This window comes from Portunus trituberculatus, chromosome 43, assembly GCF_017591435.1.
Source record: "Portunus trituberculatus isolate SZX2019 chromosome 43, ASM1759143v1, whole genome shotgun sequence".
Taxonomy (NCBI): Eukaryota; Metazoa; Arthropoda; class Malacostraca; order Decapoda; family Portunidae; genus Portunus; species Portunus trituberculatus.
Window position 1 is genome coordinate 10119197 of NC_059297.1, and position 12714 is coordinate 10131910.

The 12714-nt window shown below is 42.1% G+C and overlaps 1 long non-coding RNA gene across 2 annotated transcripts in view; it reads left to right on the forward strand.

Moving 5' to 3' along the window:
- The first annotated feature begins 383 nt into the window (after positions 1 to 383).
- LOC123518262 overlaps positions 384 to 12714 on the forward strand; it is a 17154-nt gene continuing 4823 nt past the window's right edge. Inside the window, exons 1-3 of one of the 2 annotated variants that reach the window (XR_006678733.1) lie at positions 384 to 549; positions 3205 to 3337; positions 4169 to 4275. This is a non-coding gene — a long non-coding RNA (uncharacterized LOC123518262). Of the gene's footprint in view, positions 550 to 3196; positions 3338 to 4168; positions 4276 to 12714 lie in introns of both variants that reach the window. The other variant, XR_006678732.1, reaches the window with a different exon arrangement.

Genomic DNA, 12714 nt, shown 5'->3' on the forward strand with positions numbered 1-12714 from the left:
GCCTCACTGCCTAAAATATTTTATCGTAATTTCGGAAGATTTTTATAGTATCTCAAATTCACTCTGACTGGAAGGATGTTCTCTTTCGTAACTTAACAGGTAAACAAATAATAAATGATGTATCGAATGCTTTTTTCTCATTCGGCAGTCATCAAGTATTATGAACAACAATGAAATGCTCGTTCAGATCCATTCACACATAATAAAGTAAAATTAGTATATATTGTTTAAATACACATACTAATCCAATCATTATGCTATGTACGAAATCACACACAGCTTAGTACAAGTGTATGAAACTGGAGTCATTGCTTCAGATCTCCGGGTCGAGACACCACAGAACGAGCTCTTTGGCAGTGGACGCCATGACCCAGCAGTGAGAGGACGTGCGATAGCAATTTTCATCTGCTTTGTGGCATCATTATATATATATATATATATATATATATATATATATATATATATATATATATATATATATATATATATATATATATATATTTAGCTCCCATGGCTTTATGAGATGCTTTGGACGTGCATTGAATCCACGTAAGTTATTATTGTTATCCTTCCTACATATTTCTCATTTGTTGTCTAATGTAAGGTAAGGATGTTCTGTAATGGTGAGTTGTGTACTACATAGAAGCAGTTCTACTTAAAAACAAATATGTAACTTTTCTGTCAAAGTAGCTAATTCTCTCTCTCTCTCTCTCTCTCTCTCTCTCTCTCTCTCTCTCTCTCTCTCCCCCCTAGAAATCAGTATTTCATTATGCAGTCCGCAGAGAATACTTTATCTTTTTTATTTCTCCACATTATCTTTAACCAAACATTATTATTTTGATTTTTCCTTCTCTTTTCTTCTTCCGATAATATCGTGTGGCTTTGAGATTAACGTGGTTCCTCGCCTAGAAAATACTTAATCCATTGTATTAGTTTGATTTGGATTGGCACTGGGCAGCGAAGGTGGGTGAAGTTTGAGGAGGATGAAGATGAAGAAAAGGGGAGATGGAAGAGGAAGATGAGGAAGAAAAGAGGAGAAACGATGAGAAAAATGAAAGTTTTATATAACAAGTGAAGGGCCTGTTATCAACCACATCTCTCTGTCACCATTTTTACCCATAACCCACATCGACTCGTCCATTTGAAGTTCATTTATCTCTCTTGCTGAGGGTGCAATTCCTCTAAGTCACCGGTGGGCCGCCAGGACAAACTGCACGTGCTGATGATACATTGTGGTGCGCGGTGGCAGTCTCCTATACATGACTGCTCCCTACTATACATTTCAGCGGTGGACAAACGGTGTTTTTTGCAGATATCTCCTAAACGAATCGTTGGATGAGTGTGATATTTCAACACACTACCTTGAACATCCGTTCGTAATTTATGGTTAACATACCACAGTGCTATGTGTTATGTGAGGAGTTTACTGAGTGATATTACGCCTAATCCAGTCATCATATCAAAGGTGTTATACAGAATCGGACGAGTGTGGGGTACTCGTCTAACCCCTCCACCACCACCACCCTGAAGAACCCCCAGACCACTCCTTCTCTACCCCAGTATCGCATGACCCTCTTCCCGCTTCCTCTTCACCCCCTATTCACACCATCAGCCTTCCACCTTTGATTTTTTTCCCTATTGTAATTACATACGTATAGGTATAATAGTTACATACGTCAGTATGTACATACATATCATACATTAATAATATTATTTAATACAATTGCTGGTATATGTGGACATGAAAACCAGAGTGGGTCAAACGACCGTGAAAGCAATAGCTAATTCCGCTGTTAATGGCCTGGTAATAAGCAACGTATCTAACAAAAAATATTATATATAAACTGGACCACTTTTTATGATCAATAGGTAGACAGTACGCAATAAGAGTATCAACTTTTCCTAACAGTAGAAGGTCCAGGTCACAGGTAATTCCAGCACATCATGTTCACATGGTTGACCATAACGACTGCAAACATGGCTCTTCTATATACTACACGTAAACGTGCTGTTGTACAGTAATTATCAACGTGAACCACTTCTTGCCTTCATGAAATTGTACCATACTCGTTAATAATCATATCCATACATACACACTTACAGAACATTATAATGTATAAATACAGTGGTGGGAGAAGTAGGGAGGGACACAGGAGTGAGGGAGGCGAGGAGCTAGGGAGAGGAGAGGAGGGATAAAAAGGGCGAGAACTTCCGAGACGGGGGAGACGTAGTAGTGGTTAGGAATGGTTTGGGTGTGTGTGTGGGGGGCACACTTTCATTCGAATGCGTCAACATGACTCGTCGGCATTGTTATTTTTCACAAGTAAACTCCTCACATAACAAATATAGCACAGTGGTATGTTAACCATAAATTACGAAAGGATGTTCAAGGTGTATGTTGAAATATCATACTCATCCAACGATTCGTTTAGGAGATATCTGCAAAAAACACCGTTTGTCCACAGCTGAAATGTATAGTAGTTGTTTTATAGCCAATAACTTTTTTATAGAACAGGAATGCAAAAATTTGTTATTCACCGTACGTAGGTTCTCGACCATTTCGTGTTTAGTGTTTTGTTTTATACTAAAATTCGACCTTAGTGATGTGAAAAAATGAACGGACGGTGAGATCTTAGTAACGTGTGCTAGCTAATAATTGTGCTGTACTTAATTATCGTTTGTTATTGCCACTTAAGTGAATATTTAGAGATTGTAATCTAAGCTTCACATGTCTTCACTTAGCGTCTCAGATTGTGTGTATACTAAGCAAATAACTAATAGCAGTTTGGAAAGTACTGTGTACCTTGATTTCACCGCTCTTAAATAGTTGAAGATGAAAGGAACACACAAGTTTTCTGATAGTTTGGGGCAAGTTATTAGAGGGCCTCAAAGACAATATAATTTTATGAATGAATATGAATGGAAATGTATAGGTATGTTCCATGCTAGGACTGTCCCAGGAAGTTCTAATAGCTTCTTGAAGTTTTCCTTATTTCTTTAAAGCGATAACAACTTTTTCTTATTCTTCTGCCAGCTGACTACCAGACCTCTCATTCACTAGTTGTCGGCAATCATATGGAATTATCAAAATGTGGTGTTCAGATACATTTACACTAGATAATAAATGCAATGTTTATAGCATGAAAAAAAATGAATTTGTGAATGTCATTTTGATGTAAAATGAAACTAGGATCAGTGTTTCAGAGTCAGACTGGTGGAAAACTTGCGCAGTCGGCTGGGGAAGTACAGGCGCTACTCCATAAGGACTCGGTGGTGATTTCTCGCTTCCTTTCCAACCGCTGGTTTCAAAGAGCTTGTTCGACCTTGACAACTCGTTGTAAGTATTATTCTGAAAGGGCAAATTAGTCAAGTAGATGTATAAATACTGCAGAAAATATGAAAATAAACCTAGGTACAATCTCTCTCTCTCTCTCTCTCTCTCTCTCTCTCTCTCTCTTTTTTATTTAAACAGGTGGTTATATATCTTACATGGGACAGTTAAATGTGCCTATGCTAAAGCTCATCCTTGCCGTAGGTGAGCTATCTTAAAGCTACTGCCCCTCTCTCTCTCTCTCTCTCTCTCTCTCTCTCTCTCTCTCTCTCTCTCTCTCTCTCTCTCTCTCTCTCTCTCTCTCTCTCTCTCTCTCTCTCTCTCTCTCTCTCTCTCTCTCTCTCTCTCTCTCTCTCTCTCTCTCTCTCTCTCTCTCTCTCTCTCTCTCTCTCTCTCTCTCTCTCTCTCTCTCTCTCTCTCTCTCTCTCTCTCTCTCTCTCTCTCTCTCTCTCTCTCTCTCTCTCTCTCTCTCTCTCTCTCTCTCTCTCTCTCTCTCTCTCTCTCTCTCTCTCTCTCTCTCTCTCTCTCTCTCTCTCTCTCTCTCTCTCTCTCTCTCTCTCTCTCTCTCTCTCTCTCTCTCTCTCTCTCTCTCTCTCTCTCTCTCTCTCTCTCTCTCTCTCTCTCTCTCTCTCTCTCTCTCTCTCTCTCTCTCTCTCTCTCTCTCTCTCTCTCTCTCTCTCTCTCTCTCTCTCTCTCTCTCTCTCTCTCTCTCTCTCTCTCTCTCTCTCTCTCTCTCTCTCTCTCTCTCTCTCTCTCTCTCTCTCTCTCTCTCTCTCTCTCTCTCTCTCTCTCTCTCTCTCTCTCTCTCTCGTTACTGAGATGTGGTTACTGTTTCAGCGTTGCGGTTTCCGGTGCAGCATGTGTGGCAGTGCAAGCAAAGACAATTCTCTCAGAGGATACAGTGACGTCACCACTTGTTTGCTCTTCCCATTCATTGGAGTGGGGTGAGTTTTTTCTTTTTTTCTTTTTTGTTACGGTATAATTGTTTGTGCATTGAAGTAGGAATATTCGTGTGGCTGCAGAGATGGATGAAGTTATATTAGAAAATGTGCTTTGCTTGTGTGTTCTTTAGGCGTGTTAACATTGAGTCTATAAGAGTTCCTATTACTTATACTAAATGTATCCGCTATATTTCTCATTTCCTCTAAGTGTTCTTGGTAGAATAAATATGATGTAAGTTTGTACGTGATGTAAACAATCGGGGAAAATTTGTGCTTCAACTTGGTTTTTACATGAGGCTATGGTAATCAGGTTTTACGTAGCCTTGGGTCCATGCCCTGCACCAAAGAAGTTATTACACGAGATTGAGCTAATAAGCCTGTGGCCAAACTACGCGAGGATTGGTTAATAGTCCTGTGGGGAATGCTGAAGGGAAAGAGGACTGGAATGAGGTGCGGTAATTGCATATAATAAAACGACTCCCGACCAGACAGTGTGGCTGCCCCATGAATTGCTGCTAAGAAATTAATAAACTTTACATGCCAAAACTGTACGTAATCAGAAGAGTGAATATAGAATCTAATCATCCGTAAGGTGATTGTTTCGTAGACTGATTAATTACGCGTTTCAAAACGTTAAGGGAATCCTTGATGGTAGTATTGTTTATTAGCTTCTAATTCAGTGGCTTCGTCTATACCACGTTTTTTGTTCCCAATGGAATTATAGTACTGATATGAAAACGAACATGATTTTATCGTTTACCAGATTCGTCCCTAACATTCCTGTGTCCAGAGTACAGTGGCCAGCGACGAGTACAATACCGGGAAGTCCCGAGGGAAGGGGGACTGCGTTTTTGATCGGCAGCTCACATGAACAAATATACGTGGATTTTCAAGCGGAAAGCATTGTTTTCAATTGTCACAGAATGGGCTGTGAAACTGCACATTTCAGGGGCAATAGGGAAATACAATGCGTGCGTGCGTGCGTGCGTGCGTGCGTGCGTGTTTGCGCGCACGCGCGCGTGCATGCCCGCTAGCGTGCGTTCGTGCTTGTTCGTTTGTGTGTGCGCGCGTGTGCCCCTATAGTATGCCCTTTGTGTGTTGGCATGCATGTATTTACACTGTGTGTGTGTGTGTGTGTGTGTGTGTGTGTGTGTGTGTGTGTGTGTGTGTGTGTGTGTTTGCGTGTGTTTGCGCCCTTGAAAGTTATGTGGAAATGTACAAAAATACAATAGCACGTGAATTAACGGTAAATCAGTTATTAATTTTTCAGCGAAGGCTTCTATACAAAACTTTCCTCATATCGAAAAAAATCTCAAGACTAATAAGTACTGCAGGAACGACACCTGTTCCTATATATTTTCCATGCTTGGCGTCTTTCCAGGAGTGTTCGTGCTTGAATGTCTTGCAATTGACTGTCTGCACTTTGTTTCTCATTAAAGAGCTGATTCAAGGTATTGAAACCTTCAATACTTTACTCGTAAATATCTTGTTCCGAGCCTGCAGCTCCCGGGATGTTTGTATTGCGTAAGATTTGCATATGCCCATTATCACAGTATATATTGGTTTTCATATTTATGTTCACCTAAATATTGTTTTCGGTGAAAAAAATTGAGATACTGCTAATACTGCTTCAAAACTGTGATCACGTGCGAGTACCCTCCACACACACACACACACACACACACACACACACACACGGGTGAAAATGCACGCACGCATACCCAAGGGAACATGCACACACACACACACACACACACACACACACACACACACACACACACACACACACACACACACACACACAGACACACAGACACACACAGACACAGACACACACACAGACACACACACACACACACACACACACACACACACACACACACACACACACACACACACACACACACACACACACACACACACACACACACACACACACACACAGACACACACACACACACACAGACACACACACACACACACACACACACACACACACACACACACACACACACACACACACACACACACACACACACAGACACACACACACAGTTAGTTAGTTTATTGACCACGACAGCAATACAAGTATAAAATTTCAATGATATATAGTACATGGTCCAATAAATGTAAATCAAATTTGTCAAATACTGGATAAGTCATCCTAAAAATTCTAGTTTCTAAAAATTAACATAATTCAAAGATTTACAATAAAATATCATAAACAATACAAAGAATCTAGTACCCAAAAAAATCTAAACACTAAACCTAAAAGAAATAAAACCCTAAAGTGGGGCAATACATAAGCATATCTAAAACTTGAAAACAAATATTATTAAGCACACACACACACACACACACACACACACACACACACTTGCACACACACACACGTAGACACACACACACACACACACACACACACACACACACACACACACACACACACACACACACACACACACACACACACACACACACACACACACACACACACACACACACACACACACACACACACACACACACACACACACACACACACACACACACACACACACACACACACACACACACACACACACACACACACACACACACACACACATACATTTCGATCGATCGATCGAGAGAGAGAGAGAGAGAGAGAGAGAGCGAGAGCGAGAGTGAACATGAGGACGTATGGTGGAGGGCAAGTCACTCCATAGGAAACTGATAATTCTTAGTTGCTACATTCATATTACCTACACATTTTAAAATTAGTGTTCATCCTTCTTGTGATATGCATCCCTCATGGAGAATATATTGCCTTGCCTAATTATTCACCAGAATCAACCTTAATTTTGCAAAGATGCTTCATAAATTCGTCCTGTTATCTTAGAAAGTTTTGTATCTTCTTTACGCTCCTGTTAGTAGCCCATTGAGAGAGATAGGGGTTAATTTATTTCTCATTATGGATCGTGTAATAGAATGACTATCTAATAGCATGGTTCTCTAGTATCGTAATGTGATGGTAAATAATTCAGGGGTCATCGTGTATTACCTTCTTGGGTTAGTAAGCATAATTTATGTAATGAACAGAATGATAACCTAATAGAATGTTTCATTATTGCCTTAGTATAAATGGAAAAGAAAAAAAATAATTGCGCTTCCTTTGTTGTCCTTGTAGTTTTAGTAAATGTAGTTAAGAACTGAACGAGAGATGAGGCAAAGGAGGAGGAGGAGGATAAGGAGAAAGAGGAAGGAAGAGAAAGAGGAAGAGGAAGAGGAGTAGGAGGAGCGCTGGGACAATTTCATTTGTCTCAGTACCTGTTCTGCTTCCTCCACAACAAATACAGGATGAAGAATTGGGTGATTCATTCCTGGCACTGAGTGGGATGAAGACGTAGAGGCACTTGAGAGAGAGAGAGAGAGAGAGAGAGAGAGAGAGAGAGAGAGAGAGAGAGAGAGAGAGAGAGAGAGAGAGAGAGAGAGAGAGAGAGAGAGAGAGAGAGAGAGAGAGAGAGAGAGAGAGAGAGAGAGAGAGAGAGAGAGAGAGAGAGAGAGAGAGAGAGAGAGAGAGAGAGAGAGAGAGAGAGAGAGAGAGAGAGAGAGAGAGAGAGAGAGAGAGAGAGAGAGAGAGAGAGAGAGAGAGAGAGAGAGAGAGAGAGAGAGAGAGAGAGAGAGAGAGAGAGAGAGAGAGAGAGAGAGAGAGAGAGAGAGAGAGAGAGAGAGAGAGAGAGAGAGAGAGAGAGAGAGAGAGAGAGAGAGAGAGAGAGAGAGAGAGAGAGAGAGAGAGAGAGAGAGAGAGAGAGAGAGAGAGAGAGAGAGAGAGAGAGAGAGAGAGAGAGAGAGAGAGAGGCAAGCAGAGATGGAGACATAAACAGAGAGGAGAGGCAAGCAGAGATGGAGACATAAACAGAGAGGAGAGGCAAGCAGAGATGGAGACAGACAGAGAGGAGAGGCAAGCAGCAGAGATGGAGACAGAGAGGAGAGGCAAGCAGAGATGGAGACAGACAGAGAGGAGAGGCAAGCAGCAGAGATGGAGACATAAACAGAGAGGAGAGGCAAGCAGAGATGGAGACAGAGACAGAGAGGAGAGGCAAGCAGAGATGGAGACAGAGACAGAGAGGAGAGGCAAGCAGAGATGGAGACATAAACAGAGAGGAGAGGCAAGCAGAGATGGAGACAGACAGAGAGGAGAGGCAAGCAGAGATGGAGACATACAGAGAGGAGAGGCAAGCAGAGATGGAGACAGACAGAGAGGAGAGGCAAGCAGCAGAGATGGAGACAGAGACAGAGGAGAGGCAAGCAGAGATGGAGACAAATAGACGACGGAGACAAGCAGAGACAGACAGACAAAGATAGGTCCGATTCAAAGAGAAAGAAGCAGACAGTGAACAAGAACGAATTTGCATAGTGCTTTGCACACAAATAGAAACAAACAAACGCGGAAAACGAAAAGAGTGGCAGTGAATTTCCATCTTCCCTCCTACTTTGAAGACAAATTATTGCTCCATAAACCTTCTATAGTACCTGAGCTTAGACAGTAGTAGATCCAACTATGAAAGCTGTACTTTCCCGTTCCCCTCTGGCCACGCCAGATATACAAGAATTTTTACTCGAGAGAGAAGGCCGCAAGGGGACGAGGCCAAGGTGAGAGTCAGTACAAACTATTCGCAACACAACCACATACATGTAAGGATTGCAACTTCACCACGCCATGTACCCACTTTGGTCACTCCATGAATAGTGATGGCAGGCACACGGATTTTCAATTTTCTGCTGCTTGTTTGATCTCTGTGTATCGTAGGAGGGAACTCTGACTGCTACTTGCATTGCAGATGGTGTAGCTTACTTGTTTCAAGAAACTTACTTAATTTCTCGGAGAACACGTCGTCGTCTTATTGAATCTTTTACATTTAGTATTCTAAGAGAGATTATATACATTTGATGTACTACTAAAACTGAATTAACGTGTTTCAAAGTTATTGCCGTGGGGACACACACACACACACACACACACACACACACACACACACACACACACACACACACACACACACGTAGTGTAGTGGTTTGCGCTCGACTCACACGAGAGGGTCCGGGTTCGAGTCCCAGGCGGCGAGGCAAATGGGCAAGCCTCTTAATGTGTGGCCCCTGTTCACCAGCAGTAAATAGGTACGGGACGTAACTCGAGGGGTTGTGGCCTCGCTTTCCTGTGTGTGGTGTGTTGTGGTCTCAGTCCTATCCGAAGATAGGTCTATGAGCTCTGAGCTCACACGTAATGGGGAAGACTGGCTGGGTGACCAGCAGACACATGACACACACACACACACACACACACACACACACACACACACACACACACACACACACACACACACACACACACACACACACACACACACACACACACACACACACACACACACACACACACACACACACACACACACACACACACACACACACACACACACACACACACACACGCACACGCACACACACACACACCCTGTAGCTCAGTGGTTAGAGCGCTGGTTTCACAAGCCAGAGGACCGGGGTTCGATTCCCCGGCCGGGTGGAGATATTTGGGTGTGTCTCCTTTCACGTGTAGCCCCTGTTCACCTGGCAGTGAGTAGGTACGGGATGTAAATCGAGGAGTTGTGACCTTGTTGTCCCGGTGTGTGGTGTGTGCCTGGTCTAAGGCCTATCCGAAGATCGGAAATAATGAACTCTGAGCTCGTTCCGTAGGGTAACGTCTGGCTGTCTCGTCAGAGACTGCAGCAGATCAGTCAAACACACACACACACACACACACACACACACACACACATACACACACACACGTCATCGTGTAGTATGCAGATGGATGTTTGACAGGTGCGTGTTATGTATTTTATGTATAATGCTAGTTCAGTTCCGTGTTAAGATTAATAATACATATATGCCACTCGTATCAACAGTCTCTCTCTCTCTCTCTCTCTCTCTCTCTCTCTCTCTCTCTCTCTCTCTCTCTCTCTCTCTCTCTCTCTCTCTCTCTCTCTCTCTCTCTCTCTCTCTCTCTCTCTCTCTCTCTCTCTCTCTCTCTCTCTCTCTCTCTCTCTCTCTCTCTCTCTCTCTCTCTCTCTCTCTCTCTCTCTCTCTCTCTCTCTCTCTCTCTCTCTCTCTCTCTCTCTCTCTCTCTCTCTCTCTCTCTCTCTCTCTCTCTCTCTCTCTCTCTCTCTCTCTCTCTCTCTCTCTCTCTCTCTCTCTCTCTGCAGCTATTGTCAATAGTGTATACGAACTATATATTTTAAGAAAAAATCTCGGCATATCATAATTACTAGGAAAGACAGGATGAGGCATATCATCGCCTTGATGAAACCTCGCGGCTTGAACCCTTGGCATGCTTGGCCGACACGAGTTCAGACTCGTTCCCGTGACGTGAGTTTCCAATGAGCAGGATGAGGTGTTTACTCTTGTCTGTTCGATGTCAGTGTGAGCAGATCAATAACCGTTCACCTCTAGAAGCTGAGAGAAGATATATCGCCGATGCATGTCGCTGTATATTTTAATTTGAAGCAGGGTGTGTCTGTGGGTGTGTGTGGGCGAACGTGTATTTGTTTGTTTCCGCGTATGTGGATTGTGTGTGTGTGTGTGTGTGTGTGTGTGTGTGTGTGTGTGTGTGTGTGTGTGTGTGTGTGTGTGTGTGTGTGCACGCGTGTGTGTGCGCGCGCGCGACTCATTCACGGACGTTAGTTGTACTTTCCACAACCTGATTTGTGATACGTCACCGATACTCTCATCATTATCATCCTCGTTTCGTGGCTTTTGTTTTAAATAAGTGAAATACAAAAGCGAATTGATATCAATAATTCTCTCTCTCTCTCTCTCTCTCTCTCTCTCTCTCTCTCTCTCTCTCTCTCTCTCTCTCTCTCTCTCTCTCTCTCTCTCTCTCTCTCTCTCTCTCTCTCTCTCTCTCTCTCTCTCTCTCTCTCTCTCTCTCTCTCTCTCTCTCTCTCTCTCTCTCTCTCTCTCTCTCTCTCTCTCTCTCTCTCTCTCTCTCTCTCTCTCTCTCTCTCTCTCTCTCTCTCTCTCTCTCTCTCTCTCTCTCTCTCAGTCAATTAAATTCCAACATTCATTAATTCTCCTCACACTAATTACTTTCTTCCAGTAAATACATTCCCTCAGACATTTTCTTTTTCCTCTCACTCTTGCGAACGTTATTTATTGTTTGACACTTTTTGTTTCTTCTATTTCTCACATACTCTTCCAGCAGCCTACGTATGTACGTGGCCCCCTTCTGTTCAACTTGCGGTGGTATTTCTTTTCTTTTCTCCTTCTTAAAGAAATTGCCACACTTAATACTGCCATGCATCAACCTCCTCATCTCTTACAATACTGAGGTGTTTCCCTTTCCACGTCATTTTTTCTTTCGACGTTTCCTTTCTATACTTTGATCGCCACTTCGCTCCTCACCTGTTCCGTCCGTTTCATTCCCTTTCAAATGTTTCTACCGTCTAATTTGCGAATCTCCATGACTTTATATATGAACTTCAAACCACGTCCTTACTTTCACATCTGCCGCCACCTGATCCCTCTCCCCTTAATGTATTCCTACCCAGTCATCTCCCCTTCTCTTGCCAGTCCATCAGTGAAGAGTTCATGAGCGATTTCTGTCCACCATCCCCATTTATTGTATTTGGGTGTATTCCTAATATTCAGGCAAGAATTTCAAATCAGTCTCTCACATACATCATTCAGATATCCTTCACTTCATTTCCTCCAGGCACTCCATATGCTCAAATCACTCCACCTGTGAGTGTTTGCTTCACTATAGCATTTATCTGCTATCAGGGTTAATCTATTTCTTTGGAAATTTTTTTGGAGTATCTGTGTTGTGATGCTATGTTGCATGTGCTAAAATACAACGTGCATTAATTTATAGTATTATCCATGCATATTTATATCTATGTCATCTATCTACCTATATGCTGTACACATACAGTACCTATATGTTGTACTCATACAGTATCTTCACACAAACATGCACTCACTTCCTCCTGCACAACTTAATCAATATTCATTGCAATACTATTTTTTTTTCCACCATTACCTGCCCCATTCCCACAATCACCTCTTCTACGATACGCACAGCAAGATGATGGCAGGTATACTCAAGGGAAACTACAATTAATCATGGTTAGTTATAATAGCTAATCTTGAATACTATTACTCTAAATTGGGATATCAGCTAGTATATTTGTATTATTATTATTATTATTATTATTATTATTATTATTATTATGATTATTATTACCATTCTCGTTTTATTATAATAAGGATAACAAATGATAATAATGATAGAATAATTATAATATTTTTTTTATTATAACTAATATTCATTTCTGCTAATATATACTACTACTACTTCTACTGTTACTACTACTACTACTACTACTACTACTACTACTGTTA